The sequence below is a fragment of the Acomys russatus genome, chromosome 9, assembly GCF_903995435.1.
Source record: "Acomys russatus chromosome 9, mAcoRus1.1, whole genome shotgun sequence".
Lineage (NCBI taxonomy): Eukaryota > Metazoa > Chordata > Mammalia > Rodentia > Muridae > Acomys > Acomys russatus.
In genome coordinates this window covers 16,013,577-16,030,313 of record NC_067145.1, presented here as the reverse complement: position 1 = coordinate 16,030,313, position 16,737 = coordinate 16,013,577, and positions in this window count along the sequence as shown.

The following is a 16,737-nucleotide window of genomic DNA, read 5'->3' as shown; positions in this document are numbered from 1 at the left end:
ACTTGTATGAAAAAAATTTCAAAACTCTGAGGAAAGAGATTGAAGATGACCTGAGAAGATGGCATGAACTTCCTTGCTCATGGATCGGGAGAATTAACATAGTAAAAATGGCCATACTACCAAAAGCAATCTACAGATTCAATGCAATCCCTATCAAAATAACTACACAATTTTTTAAAGACATTGAAAGTTCAATTCTGAAATTCATATGGAAAAACAAAAAACCCAGAATAGCTAAAACAATCTTGTACAATAAAAGGTGCTCCGGAGGAATCTCCATACCTGATCTCAAACTGTACTATAAAGCAATAGTACTTAAAACAGCATGGTACTGGCACAGCAACAGGCTGGTTGATCAGTGGAATAGAATTGAAGACCCAGATATGAATCCACACACATATGGTCACTTGATTTTTGACAAAGAAGCCAAATCCATTCATTCAATGGAAAAAGGATAGCATCTTCAACAAATGGTGTGGGTCTAACTGGAGGTCTATGTGTAAAAAAATGAAACTGGACCCATTTTTGTCATCTTGCACAAAACTCAACTCTAAGTGGATTAAAGACCTCAACATAAAACCAGAGACACTAAGCCACTTAGAGGCAAAAGTGGGAAAGAGCCTGGAACATATTGGCACAGGAGACAACTTCCTGAACAGAACACCAACGGCCCAGGCCTTAATGTCCACCATTAATAAATGGGACCTCATAAGGCTGAGAAGCTTCTGTAAGGCAGGAGACACTGTCAAGAGAACAAAGCAACAGCCTACAGACTGGGAAAAAATCTTCACCAACCCTACATCTGACAAAGGTCTAATATCCAAAATATACAAAGAACTCAAGAAATTAAACACCACCAAACCGAATACCCAATTGAGAAATGGGGCTTGGAACTAAACAGAGAATTCTCAACGGAGGAGTATCAAATGGCTGAGAAACACCTAAAGAAATGCTCAACCTCCTTAGTCATCAGGGAAATGCAAATCAAAACAACTCTGAGATTCCATCTTACACCCATCAGAATGGCTAAGATCAAAAACTCAAGCGACACCACATGCTGGCGAGGATGTGGGGAGAGAGGAACACTCCTTCATTGCTGGTGGGAATGCAAACTAGTACAGCCACTTTGGAAATCTATCTGGTGCTATCTCAGAAAAATGGGAATAGGGCTTCCTCAAGACCCAGCTATTCCACTCCTTGGAATATACCCAGAAGATGCTCCAGCACACAACAAGAAAATTTGCTCAACCATGTTCATAGCAGCCTTATTCATAATAGCCAGAACATGGAAACAGCCTAAGTGTACCTCAGTAGAAGAGTGGATAAAGAAACTGTGGTACATATACACTATGGAATACTACTCAGCTATTAAAAACAAGGAATTCCCGAAATTTGTGGATAAATGGATTGAGCTAGAAATGATCATAATGCGTGAGTTAACCCAGAAGCAGAAAGAATCAAATGGTATATACTCACTTATATCTGCATACTAGCCCAAGGGGCGTGTCCCATGAAAGCCTTCACTTAACAGGAAACTGGGACAGAGGGGAAGGCATCCTATTGGGACTCTAAATGAAAGACGCATGGGAGAACAGCAAAATAAAAGGATCCAGAGGGTCCTAGAAATCTACAGGTAGAACAATATGATAGGCAGATTTGGGCCCAGGGGCCCTGCTCAAACTAAGGCACCAGCCAAGGACAATACAGGAGGTAAACTTTAAACCCCTACCCAGATCTAGCCAATGGTCAGAATATTCTCCACAGTTGAGTGGAGAATGTGATATGACTTTCTCACGTACCCTGGTGCCTCACATTTGACCATGTCCCCTGGAGGGGGAGACCTGGTGGCACTCAGAGGAAGGACAGCAAGTAGCCAAGAAGAGACTTGATACCCTATGAGAATATATAGGAGCACGTAATCCCCCTCAGGAACAGTCATAGGAGAGGGGAATAATGGGAAAATGGGGGGGGGGGAGGAATGGGAGAATACAAGGGATGGGATAAACATTGAGATGTAACAAGAATAAATTAATAAAAAAAAAAAGAAAAATAAAATAAAATCAATATGACAGTTTATATAAATTCAGACTATCTAATTGCCTTTAGTGATGGTAATTATCATTTAAATAACCTTATTGCCAAAATTATTGATTTAATAATATGTGAAAAAAATGTATGAAAGAAGTTTTGTTTAGGGAAAATATCATTACTTGTGATTATGATTTGAAGTTTTTATTATTCTAAAATAAATCTGTGTGTTTGAAAATTTAGCAATTATTAATTATGACAAACCAATACACATCCATTCATTTCTTTTGTAATATTTAATTACTAACATTCTGTAGAGATTTCAGGATTAATTTTTTATTTTATAACAGAATTATTAGAAATACTAATGATTTTGTATCATGTTTCAATTTTATTGGATTATTTTCTTGGACTTACTTTTTGTGTTTCTTTATGTTTCTCCTTTATATTAATGAATAATGTTGGCAAATTAACAAAGTGATTTTCCCTATTAAAAGCATATGCTGTTTATATTATTAACAATGTGTTAGAAATTCATCAACGACTTCTGTTGTAAACAATTTGAGGATGTACTGGAAATGTATGCTGCAGATGATGTGATATAGAAAGACACACAAAAATGTTAAGTAAACTGTTTAAGAAATATCTCACAGTGAAGTTTGAAGAAAAACATATGGAAGACCAGTGATTGAAAACTGTCTGCAACTGAGGGAAAAGTTTTCTGGTGGAGAAAAAAGAACAAATCTGAGGGGAAAATATTTACAAAATGAAGAATGATGTAGTCATAAATTGTTAGAAAAAATGCAGAGGTGGATTTAGCAGAAGAAAGATAAAACGTTTCCTATACAGCCACTTAATTATTTGTATTTTGGAGGAGCTAAACTGAGATCAATCAGATACTTTAGAATGCTCATGTTAAATATTTGAGAAACATGATTCTATTGTACGGAAACTACAGTATGATTTAAATAATTATATAAGAATGAACATCATGTGACAATGACTATGCTTAAATTAATCCAAATGTGTAGCAAATTTTGTAATGTGTGAAACTTATTATTTATGTGACCTTGAATAATTTACAAACCATATTTAACCTTAGTGTTCTCCTATGAAAAATTAATTCCATGTTTAACTTTCAATATTTTCTGTTTGTTTAAGTTTTCATAGCATGTCTTGTGATTCAATATAAAACACTATATTTTTGTGGTTTGGGGCAAACTTTTCTGCAAGTTGTTAGGCTGATTAATCAGTAATTGTTAAAATATTATCAGTATTTTTACTTGTTCAAAATATTAAGATTTTTTTTAGTTTAAATTATTTTATGTATATGAAGGTTTTGCCTGAACACATGTATATGTATAATCTGCATGCTGTGTGCCCATTGCGGTCAGAAGAGTATGTTGGATCCCATGGAACTAGGATTAGAGGCAGTTCTGTACAGACATTTGAATGTTGGGAACTGAATCATGGTCCTCTAAGAAGGCAGCAAGTGCATTTAACCACTGAGTGATATTTCTAGCCCTGTAGCCTAACCTTTGCTGTTGGTGAGAAAGACGTCTTTTTTCTCCTCCAGTCTTACTTTCATTAACTCTGTGCTACAACACTCTTGGTGCAGTGGTAAGAGAGGGTAATGCTCTCAATGTTCACTTTATTACTTTCCCCCACTCTTGCAGAGTTGCACATTTTTCAGAAATTAAGCCCCAAGAAAATTGGCTATCACATATAGTAGATTTTCCACTGGAGTGCATAAATGCTAAGCATGGTAATGGATTGAGAAATTAATACCACATTTTAAACTACATGTATATAATCATTTAAACTCGAGTACATGGGGTTTATTCTTTCTTAAATTATAACTCCAGTAAGAATGAATAAGAACTTAAGGAAATGGCATTGGGATAAAAATAAAATTACTCCATAGCCAAGTAACATTATCTAAAAAGCACATCTATTGTATTAAAGATGTGGATAGCCAGAAACCACAAAGTGAAAGTGTGGGTGCCATCAGGTCTGTGGCCTGCACTTTGGCTATGTAAAGCATGGTTATGACAACAACATTTATTAAGAACCCACACTCTATATGCACTGGTTCTTCTTAACTATGCAAAAGTTGCAACTGATTTCTTTTGATTTTGTAAATGACTGTTTAATTTTAACCAAGAAAAGTGGTTCTAAATTACACTCCTTTTTAAATGTATGTATTCACAAGGTCAAAATCATGAATCCTCCAAGTATTACTTATCAGATTTTAACTTGCAAAGAAATTCTATCCAGGCCTACCTTATTCCATTTTTTGATTGAAAAGCTTGAGTGATAAATTTCAATCTATGGTGTTTTAGTATTATGTGATAAAGATCAAACTTCAGGACAGTGTATGTCATCCTACAGAGGCAGTGTCATGGAATAATTCCAAAACACAGAAACTCACCCTTGGGAAGCCAGATTTGGGTTTATTTTGTCTTGAAGCTCCTAATGCAATGCATAATTTTCTCATGATAATTTCTTCATCTCTTCAATAGGTAGAGTGTTGTTTTGATGTGACAAATGAAAACATAGTGACCTTGTTGATATATCATTTTATCTGAAAAGTTAAAGAACCTTTATATGTTATATAATTAAGGCTTGACATTATTTATTTACTCATAAGTCAAATAATACAAATTAGTATTTTTTATGTGAATCAGATTGCTTTTTAGTTTTACAATTGGTTATGAGTTTTAAGATAAAATGCACATTCAAAGCAATTAAGAAACTTAAAACTGAAGTTTGTTCTATCTTTCAGTGTAAGAGATTAAGCTCATCAATATATATTTATTAAACAAGATTTTACACTAGGAAAAATTCAAATTTTGTCCTGGCATAATGACAAATATTGGATAGATACAGTAAATTGTAGCTATGATTGCATGTAAAATACAGTTCATATTTGAAAATGATTTTCCTGTAAGAAAAAATTCAGTTTTCTAATTATTAATAAAATATTTCAGGGGCACACTACGTACCCATGATGAATAACAGTGAACATAACTGATACATCTGTCAAAAATGACAAGAATAAGAGAAAACACTTCTCTCACCAAGTATGTTCTATAAATACAAGAACAAAAATGTGAAATGCACTGTGTGCAAAGTCACAGTCTGTGACTTTTCTCGGGGAGATATGTACAATGTCCATTCACACCAGACTGGACATAAGGAACAGGCAAATCAGGTATTTTAACACAAGCCCAGTTTCATAAAACTGAGGTATTGAGGTCATGTACAAAAGTATGGGTAAGGAATTATTTATAGGAGCAAGGGTTACTCAGAGGCAGCTCAAGACCACAAGCATAGCAAGCTGTGGTGGGGGTTAATTGCCTGTACAAACTACATTTCCAGAACATTTAGTAGAATATGTGGAGTAGCTGGTTGAACTGTTGACTTTTTCCAACAGTAGTTAGTGCTTATGAAGCCCAATTGTTATTGCCTATTATATATGAATCTTGTTTTAGAAACCTCCTAAGATTTATGTTGCTTACTTTCTGAGACTAGCACTTGTTTATTTTCTGAGACTTAACAGCCTTCTCTTCAAGATGAACTCTTTCAATTCAAAGGGATAAGTAAGCAGCAGGGCTCTCTCAGAGACAGAGCTTCAAAGGATGTGCTCATGTCCTTTGTGAAGCTGCTTTGGGGGAGGGATAAAGAAGTGTTATGAATTGCTAGAGTGAGTTCTTTTAAGAGTATGTACTCCCCACTGAATCACTGAAGGTTTTGTGACAAGATCAGACCTTCCACACATACCATACTCACTTCATTTCCATCAGCCATTAGCTCTTAATTAGTGCCAAAGTGAAAACATCACAATGAAATTGATTCTCTGGAATTACGAGCTAAGACATAATCTATTTTCTTTGTTAAGATTCATATTATATTCCCATTTTTCTGAGATAGCACCAGATAGATTTCCAAAGTGGCTGTACTAGTTTGCATTCCCACCAGCAATGAAGGAGTGTTCCTCTCTCCCCACATCCTCGCCAGCATGTGGTGTCGCTTGAGTTTTTGATCTTAGCCATTCTGATGGGTGTAAGATGGAATCTCAGAGTTGTTTTGATTTGCATTTCCCTGATGACTAAGGAGGTTGAGCATTTCTTTAAGTGTTTCTCAGCCATTTGATACTCCTCTGTTGAGAATTCTCTGTTTAGTTCCAAGCCCCATTTCTCAATTGGGTTATTCGGTTTGGTGGTGTTTAATTTCTTGAGTTTTTTGTATATTTTGGATATTAGACCTTTGTCAGATGTAGGGTTGGTGAAGATTTTTTCCCAGTCTGTAGGCTGTTGCTTTGTTCCCTTGACAGTGTCTCCTGCCTTACAGAAGCTTCTCAGCCTCATGAGGTCCCATTTATTAATGGTTGACATTAAGGCCTGGGCCGTTGGTGTTCTGTTCAGGGGACCCAGCTATTCCACTCCTTGGAATATACCCAGAAGATGCTCCAGCACACAACAAGAAAATTTGCTCAACCATGTTCATAGCAGCCTTATTCATAATAGCCAGAACATGGAAACAGCCTAAGTGTACCTCAGTAGAAGAATGGATAAAGAAACTGTGGTACATATACACTATGGAATACTACTCAGCTATTAAAAACAAGAAATTCCCCAAATTTGTGGATAAATGGATTGAGCTAGAAATGATCATAATGAGTGAGTTAACCCAGAAGCAAGAGAGAATCAAATGGTATATACTCACTTATATCTGCATACTAGCCCAAGGGGCATGTCCCACAAAAGCCTTCACTTACCAGGAAACTGGGACAGAGGGGAAGGCATCCTATTGGGACTCTAAATGAGAGGACACATGGGAGAACAGCAAAATAAAAGGATCCAGAGGGTCCTAGAAATCTACAAGTAGAACAATATGATAGGCAGATTTGGGCCCAGGGGCCCCGCTCAAACTAAGGCACCAGCCAAGGTCAATACAGGAGGTAAACTTTAAACCCCTACCCAGATCTAGCCAATGGTCAGAATATTCTCCACAGTTGAGTGGAGAGTGTGATACGACCTTCTCACGTACTCTGGTGCCTCTCATTTGACCATGTCCCCTGGAGGGGGAGACCTGGTGGCACTCAGAGGAAGGATAGCAAGTAGCCAAGAAGAGACTTGATACCCTATGAGAATATATAGGGACACGTAATCCCCCTCAGGAACAGTCATAGGGGAGGGGAATAATGGGAAAATGGGGGGGGGGAGGAATGGGAGGATACAAGGGATGGGATAAACATTGAGATGTAACAAGAATAAATTAATAAAAAAAAAGATTCATATTATAGTCTGTGTGTGTGTGTGTGTGTGTGTGTGTGTGTGTGTGTGTGTGTGTGTGTATTCAAATATACACTTTAGTGCAGGGGCTCTGGGTGCCAGAGACATTGAAGTTACAGGTGGTGATGAGCTGCGTAAACCAACATCAGGCCTTCTGCAGGAGACGCAAGCACTCTTAACAACTGGTCAACTTCTTTAGGTATTAAACTTATTTTCTATACAAGACTAGCTGGCTTTAAATAGTTTTCTGTAGACATAAAATGGATTAAAATATTTAAGCTTTGTCTATAAAGTATCAAATTCATAATTATTTTAGTGTATATATTATATTTGTTAAAAACAAATATTTATTTTGAGATGTCTCTGTTAAATATACTTTTATTTATGTCACATTGAAGACATAAGATACAGTTGCAGAATATAAAAGAGCCCTAATGATTCAGCAAGACTATTCTTGAAACATCTTGACAATTATAATATATAGTCAATATAGAAACACAGCATATTTCTGACTGTGGATTGAGGACTATGGTATTAACAACGATGGCTCCATTTGGTTAACCTCAATTACCAATCATATATTTTTAACATTTTAATGTCAAATATAATAAAAATGATTAATATTAGCAAAAGCAATGAACTATCACCACCAACATCCTCATCATGCACATTTTGGAAGGGCTTTAATCATAGAAATCAGTTCCTATTTGGTTATCTTGTGGGTATATAATTTTTGAGGTCTGGTAATACCTTAGAAATGGTCACTACAACCACTTTTACCACATGGATCACTCCATGTCAGAGCACACTGCCATGTTCCAAATCTTACTGTAAGCTGCAGATATGGCTGAGCCTCCTGCATCATAGATTAGAGAGCATTCTTCCTTACCATGTAAATGCCATTGCATCAGTGAACTAATATGTCTGACGATGCTGTTGTGCCTAAAATTAAATTCAAATGTAACTTAATAACAGTTTAATAACAATCCCAGAGGTGCACTGATCATTATATCTCTCTAGTAGTAACAATTTGATTTATGGAGGAGAACACAGTTATTAAAATGCTTATTTCAAGACAGTCTGTTACTTAGCATGGTTAGTTAATTGGTAAGTAATTTAGAAGTACTGTAAATAAAATGGCTATTTGATTTAATAAGCAAACCTGGAATGTCTGAGGAATTTATGGGATTCTCTACATCATTATCAGGCAGGAATAAGCAAGAAACAGCATCACTTCCAGCAAACCAGGACACATGGTGCTCTGGCTGCAGGTTGTAATCACCTTACTAGTTTTGGCAGTTTCATGAAGTAGACCATAGTATTTGTTATAGTAATTCTTCCTGCCAAATTTGTCTTATACTTAAAAACAACTTTTCAATTGCTCAATTTCAGGAGGTGTGTGTGTGTGTGTGTGTGTGTGTGTGTGTGTGTGTGTGTGTGTGTGTTGTATCAATATTTCATTTGGTGAATGTAAGCATACATCTCTGTTATGATCTCTAAAGTCCCACTTCAAAGTCATGTGTGTATATATTATTTACTTGGCAAACATTCAATACTTTTAACTAATGAAATGTGAAATCAAAATGCTATAAAAGGGCTAAATTGGAAGCAGAGAAATCAGCTGATGACGTCTGACATTCAAATACACATATCAGAGATATGAAGGTGACAGAATCTACTTCCTTGATCTTTTCCTGTGTTTATAGATGACAGGCTGTGAATAATTGGTAAGCAGTCTCATTTGAATGTACACATTACCCTTGGGCATCAATTATAATTTAAGTGAGGACATAAGTAACAGCTATGTCTGACAAATGTGTGTGTAGAAAGTGCCTTAAAACATAATCTCTCATCAAGGAGCAAGGATATCATAAAAAGACACATGGGACACTATGTAAGTTGTGCATGAATTGGGCAATAAAGAAAATAACTTGACATAAGGGAAGCTGCATCTTAAAGAGCTACTAAGGGAATGAGAACTTGCCTTCAATTTGGAGTGTCTCTTTTGTGTTGTGAAAAACACAAGACCCCAAGCACATCAGCACTTTAAAGTCAGACAGTAGAATAGAAACATCACGTTTCTGCTGTGAAAATCTCATTTGCTTCCATTCTCTAATTGGAATCTGGATGCTTATCTCCAAAGTAGATCAGCAGCTTCAGAAGCCTCAAAGATATGTCCAGTTCTTCCTTTAAAAGTCTCCAGCTTCAAATTCACCTACCTCTGTATTGCTCAGCTTTTGTCCAGATTGGCACCTTCATTTGACATTTTCTACCCATTGTGTTCATTGCTTCCTGATTATAGCATTTAAAATTACATTTATAGCTTTTGATCATTTTTCCCTTCATGATTTTCTGTTTTGAAAGGGAAGACTCGGTGAAGGTACTTGGGCCTCATAAAGTTAAGATTCTAAAAGCACACATTGAAATGTTCTTTAAAATATAGCATCTGAGTATTTATGAGTGTGTGAATGTGTGTCAGTGAGTCTCCTCTCTCTCTCTCTCTTTCTCTCTCTCTCTCTCTCTGTCTCTGTCTCTCTCTCTCTCTCTCTCTCTCTCTCTCTCTCTCTCTCTCTCTCTCTCTCTGTGTGTGTGTGTGTGTGTGTGTGTGTGTGTGTGTTTGCTAGAATGTAAACCCAGGGCTTAATATATGTTGGCCAAGTGCTGAACCAATACCACTTCCCTTTTTAAAACAATATTGTCATATGTCATAGAAAAGAGAGATTAACAAACGGGTAAATTTAAAAATCAACACTGCCTGACTGAAGCATCTGTACTGCCCTGCAGCTTTAACAGCTCATAAATAGCCCTAAGTGCTCCCTGGTCTTTGTTCAGCCTCTGGACCTGGCTGCACTGGAAAGACTGTGACCTTGAGGACTTCTGTGGATGCTGAGGACAGCACAGCAACAGGCAGTCAGCTGGCTAAGCTAACTCTCTCTACAGCTCAGATGCAAGTCTCTAGGCAGCAACTCTGTCTACCACATTCTACATCTACCATATACAGGCCCTCACTTATAAGGTCCAATAGGTAATGGCAGGAATTTCATCTCTGTTTCATCCTTTATGGCTTTGCTGTGACTGTTTAATTATTATCTCTCTCTCTCGCGCGCGCGCGCGCCCCGCATGGGTATTTATGCAAACCTCACTGATAAAAAACTTTTATGCTGTGGTTATAATGCAGAGTCTCTTTCCCCAGCTCCTACACAAACTCCACACAAACTATCAGTTAACCATTTTGAATGCCTACTCATTTGCACTGTGACTTCTTGATCTGAAGCAATTCTCTCTGTAGGTCACATTCCTTGATGTGTTTTTACTTTTGTTCTGGTGCTTTCTTCTAACACAAGTGCTTTCTTTTGTTGCCCCCTTGCTCCTTCTGGCAACATAACAAAGTTGATTATGTCATTTGAATCTGATTCACAGGAAGCAGAGACCTCCATACAGGATCCGTTTCTTTAATCATCTTATGTTAACAATTTAAGTTAGTGAAATGTTCTTGCACACTTGAACTGATAATGAAGTTATTATTCTCTTTTGTTCTAAGGAAAAAGAGAAGAAGAAAGAAGAGGCGGGCAAGGGAGGGGAGAGCAGGAGAAAGGAACATAGGCACACTTACAGCTCATACAGACAGTAATCAAATTTAATCCTTCCTAGAGGGATTATAATCCTACCCACCCTGATTATTCCAAAACATGAACTTCAATTCTAAAATCTTCAGTTGAAAAGTGTGTGTGTGTATGTGTGTGTGTGTGTGTGTGTGTGTGTGTTGCAATCTTAGTTCTGATTCTATTGCTGTGAAGAAATGTCATGACCAAGGCCACTTATAAAAGCAACAGAAAGGCAGACATTAAATTGGCACAGTAGCAGACCTGGCATTTATTTCAAAAGCACGCACGCACGCACACACACACACACACACACACACACACACACAGAGAGAGAGAGAGAGACACACACACAGAGAAAGAGAGAGAGAGAGAGAGAGAGAGAGAGAGAGAGAGAGAGAGAGAGAGAGAGAGAAACTGGTCCTGTCTGTCCTTTTGTAACTTCAAAGTCCAACCTCATTTACACACTTTCTCCAATTAGACCTAACCTCCTATTTTCGCAAAAACACTTGCATTAAGTAGAAACTTAGATTTAAATATATGAGTCTATTAGGACCATTCTAATTCAAAGCACCATAGGTAGCATTCACAGGGTTCATAAGATAGGAAATGGATATACTTAAGAAGCTATTATTTAGTATAAAGTGGTGTCTTTAATGCAAACATACCAACACATAAAAAAAAACAAAACAAAACAAACAAACAAAAAAAAAAAACAGTTTTCTTGTCAGAGATTGGTGAAGCTAGGGAAAAACAGTCTATTTTACAAAATATTAGAAATATTTAAATAATGGTAAAAATGTGACCAACATAAGATAAAATATTTTCTAACATGCCAAAATTCACACATAAATACAAAAGGCTTTTGGGCTGACATAAGAAGTCTGTCATAAAAATATAAATTAAAAATAAAATTTTAAAAACCACTTTCAGTAACAAGAAGAGGGTTCAGTTAACACTGTATCTCTAAAGTTGTACAGGCATTTAGGATTAGAGTGGTTCATTAGGGAATCTTCCAACCAAATGAATACATTGATAGATAGTTTCTGTCAGTCAACATTTTCCAAAAACAAACTTCTTAATGAGCTTTTTCATTTAAGAAGAGATCTAAATGAAAACTCTGTCTCAGTGTCTCTGGATCCTACATCCTCTTATTAGTATGAAACAGACAAGAAACAACATTAGAGACAAAACAGGACAAAGCAACAACAAAGTCTAAATATAATTAATCATGACACAGGGACTTCAGTCTTTTGCCTCTAATTTAATAACACTGCAGTTTGACATTTTTCCCTCTTGGCATTTTGAATTTCTCTCATATTTCAAGTAAATCTCTCCCTTAGCATCAATGTAATAGAGGAAGAAAAAAAAAATGATCTTGTTATCCATATGGCCACCTTGAGGGCACAGTGCAGCTTGCAGAGCACATGGTGGTACTTATGGTGTCAATAATAATATCTAAATAACACAAGTTATGATCTCAGTCATGTTTCATCATCATCGTGGATGCTCCCTGGGCGCTTTATAATATGATCATTCTGCAATGTGTTGCCCTGATTTTCATGAATTAGGACAAAGTCACCCTCAGTCACCATCTGAAATTTCAGATGTTCCTTCTCATTTAGAAATTAAAATAAAAAATTATTTTCCTTGGCAACTCAGGCAATTTTGTCGTTAATTATGTGGATTTAATTATTTGATAATTTGCATATTTTATAGCTAGAAAATACTTTATTGTATATTCAGTTATTTTTATTTTCCATATACATATACTTTTTCACATTTTCTGAACTCACTAAACTTATTCAAAAGTCCAGTCAAAAGTCAGCCTATGCATAGGGTGAGAGAACACATTCCCAATATTTACTAAGTTCACAATACCAATACAATTGGTAAATATCCAAATACTATTTTTCTTCCACAACTGTCACTATCATGGATAATATATAAGGAAAAATATAAAGTTCCATAAAAACACTCTATGAGTTATCAATGTTGATTTTTCTAAGCATCCGCCAAAATATGTGTAAGCAAGATTTTAAAAAGATGACGGAGGTAGAAATAGACATTGACAAAATTATAATAGTATGATTAAAATAAATTATGTGGTGATGAACTAATAACAAATTAGATTCTGTTAAGCAAGCAGTTTATTAACCTGATTGTTTTCTACAGCTGCAAAAGCAGTAGGAATCTCCTCATCAAACCATATAACTGATTTCTAATACTTATGTGGCAGCTTTTGATTAGCAGGCTGCACAGCTCTTGAGCAGCAGTTAGTTTGTGGTGTGTCAAGCAGTGGCAGTTTTATTCCATTATGATACAGCTCTAAAACAAAAAGGCTGCACAGATCCTTTTCAGAATGATTTAACAATAATCCCTTCTAATTACTGAATCTGAAAGTTTACTAAGCTATTCCTTGAAAAAAAAAAAAAAGCAACCACATATACATTGTTCAAAAACCTTGTAAATGTACTAGGAGAGGGATGAAATTTATGACACTACGCATTTGCTGTTTTTCAGATTATAAACCCAAACACAACTATAACCTGTGTGACTGTTACATATTGTTCATGTGCTTTCGGAACACACGTAATTTTATTTTAATAAGGATTGCTTTTTCTGGTACCTTATAAAGAAGTGATTTTTATGTTCTGCATAACCTTAATTCAAACAAAAAGACCCCAGGTCTATATTTTCTTCATTCTAGGCTTGTAAATCAAGACAACCACCCACCATGGGCCTCAGTTTCCCCCCAAAATATAAACTTCTTTGTTTATTCTTAAATATCGTAGAGTACTAGAGGAGTATTTGGTATCACCTGATATCAAGACTCAGGATTGCCAGATTAACAGCTTTCTTAAAGACATAAACCCATTTGGGGTTCATTTAATGAGAGCTGGAGAAAAGACCATGAAAATAAAGGTACTAAAATATAATAATCTGTGTGATAATAACCTCATCAAGTAGAATCCATGGTCATATATATATATACACATATATCATATAATTTAAAGACACAGGAACATTAAGAAAAATTTTGACTACTTTCTATTTTTCTGTCTTAAACACTTTTTACATATATATTATATATATATATATATATATATATATATATATATATATATATATATATAAAATAAACTACCTGTAGTAAGAAGAACCATGACACAATCAGGAAGTATATAAATGTACATTCTTAGTGTTTTGGCTATTTGAATTTACAGCCTTGAAGAAAACATATTTCCTATCTTGGCATGTCTAAAACTCTGAATGTAAATAAATCTCCATCACATATTGTCATTATCAACTTAAAACATCTATCTAGACCTAAAAACATCTTAACCACTAAACAACAAAGCTTCATTGTAAATCTAGGCTATCTGGTCTTCAACTCCATCAGAGACTTGAGAAAGAATAAACTTGATTACCTGAGTATACCAGGAGTGCAGGTTAGTAGCTTTCCAATGAGAAGATGACAGAGACAGTGTACTATCTGACCAGTCACCCAAAACTCTCTATAATGTTGAAGCATCATCTTCAGCCTTCTGGCCCAATGTCTGACAGACATATTTGTGAGGCAAGAAATGTTGAGGATTTGTTTACTCTGTCTTGGCAGAGTTGGGCTGTTGACTCTGCCTGTATCCAAGCTTGCCCTTTTTTAGGCAGAGTTCTGTCTGTAGTAGAAATAAGGACATTTTTCCCAGTAGCTTGTTTGCCACATTGAAGCCATATCCATAAGGAAATTCTTTGGTTCTCATCATCCTCTTTAAGGTAGGCTGGGTATTGCAAAAATTAACCAGTCTCATTGTCCATGAATCTTTAAAATAATAAAAACATTTTAAAATGCCATATTCTGTATGTATGTCTCTGAGGTTTTTGGAGACCTTATCTAATTATGCAATCTTATCTTTCTATAGAATCACTCTAACTGCTGCACCTAAAATGTATATTCTTGTGATAAAAGTAGACTAGTAATCGACATGACCATGATTTGATGAACTAACAATTAACTTATCTAACTTATCTATCCTAAACAGCCTGCGATTGCACTTTAAAATTATCGGAAGTAAACTTTGTTTTATAATTGAATTATATGGGTACAATACTTCATATTAAAGTAGAAATACATATAATGTGTGAATAATAAACTTACATTTGAATTCTCTACCACTGTAACTAGAATTAAACTTATTTTATATCTATATACAAACTTCTTTTTTTAAATATTTTTATTAATTTATTCTTGTTACATTTCAATAGTTATCCCATTCCTTGTATCCTCCCATTCTTCCCTCCCTCCCATTTTCCCATTATTCCCCTCCCCCTGTATATGCTCATAGGGTATCAAGCCTCTTCTTGGTAACCTGCTGTCCTTCCTCTGAGTGCCTCCAGGTCTCCTCCTCCAGGGGACATGGTCAAATATGAGGCACCAGAGTACGTGAGAAAGTCATATCCCACTCAACTGTGGAGAATGTTCTGACCATTGGCTAGATCTGGGTAGGGGTTTAAAGTTTACCACCTGTATTGTCCTTGGCTGGTGCCTTAGTTTTGAGCAGGACCCCTGGGCCCAAATCTGCCTATCATAATGTTCTACTTGTAGGTTTCTAGGATCCTCTGGATCCTTCTGCTTTGCTAGTCTCCCATGCTTCTACCGTCTAGAGTCCCAGTAGGATGTCCTCCCCTCTGTCCCAGTTTCCTGGTAAGTGAAGGCTTTCATAGGACATGCCCCTTGGGCTAGTATGCAGATATAAGTGAGTATATACCATTTGAGTCTTTCTGCTTTTGGGTTAACTCACTCATTAAATTATATGGTTTCAGAACAAAAGAATCAGACACTGACACTGGCTTAGACCTGACAGGATTCGTTCTTCTCAGCATGCTGGACACTGACATCCTGTATCCCTCATGTTCTATCACCAAGTGCTTTAAATGCTCTTTCTCATTAGAACAAGACAGCCCCCCGGACACTTTGAAAGAAAGCTTCTGATCCCAAGTGGTCCAGCATTTCATATTGTCTCACACAGGACTCTAATTAAGGCTGGAGTTTCTCAACATTTAGAAACTGTATCACAAATGATATTCCTAGCTTGTTTAACACCTTCCCCAACCGTATTTGGGCCCCTACAAAGGTATTGTTTGTCCCAAATCAGCTGAGCCAAACCCCATTTCTTTTAAGGGAGGTTGTGTAGGTTTTTAGTTGCTGTCTTGGGCTATAAAGGATAATTATCAATGGGAGTTAGTTACAAGTTATTATTGATCTTATTTAGAGAGAAAAAAGATTAGATCAGCTTTGTTTCTCCTTTCCTTTATCTTACATTCTTAGGTTTGAAGATAGGGGTTGAAAGAAAGAAGAGGGGGATATAGAAACATATAGGGAAGATAGAACAAAAAGTAGAATAGTGAATCTACTCCTCAACAATGCCTCAATTGTCACTCAGAAGGTTATTTTTAACTCACTGGTACAGAATTTCATATATAGATGCAAAATAAGTTTAACTCTACTTTTATTTTTCATTCATGTATTTATTTGTTTGTTATTGTTGTCAAGTGTTGCTCAGAAAGAACAGATAATTATCATTCCCTTCTTACTTTGAGTTCCAAAACTATGTTGTGACTGAAACTTTTGTAGAGTTGAGCTCTGTTGTATGACACTATTGCTGGAAAGACAAGAACAAATGACTACTTTTTCAAGAGAGGGAACCCATGAGAGACTAAAGAAAGGATACCACCAAAGTCTAACTTAAAGAACCTGTTAGCTTTATTTATTATGTAAAAAATTATGGTTAAGTGTCAGGACCCCTCCAGTG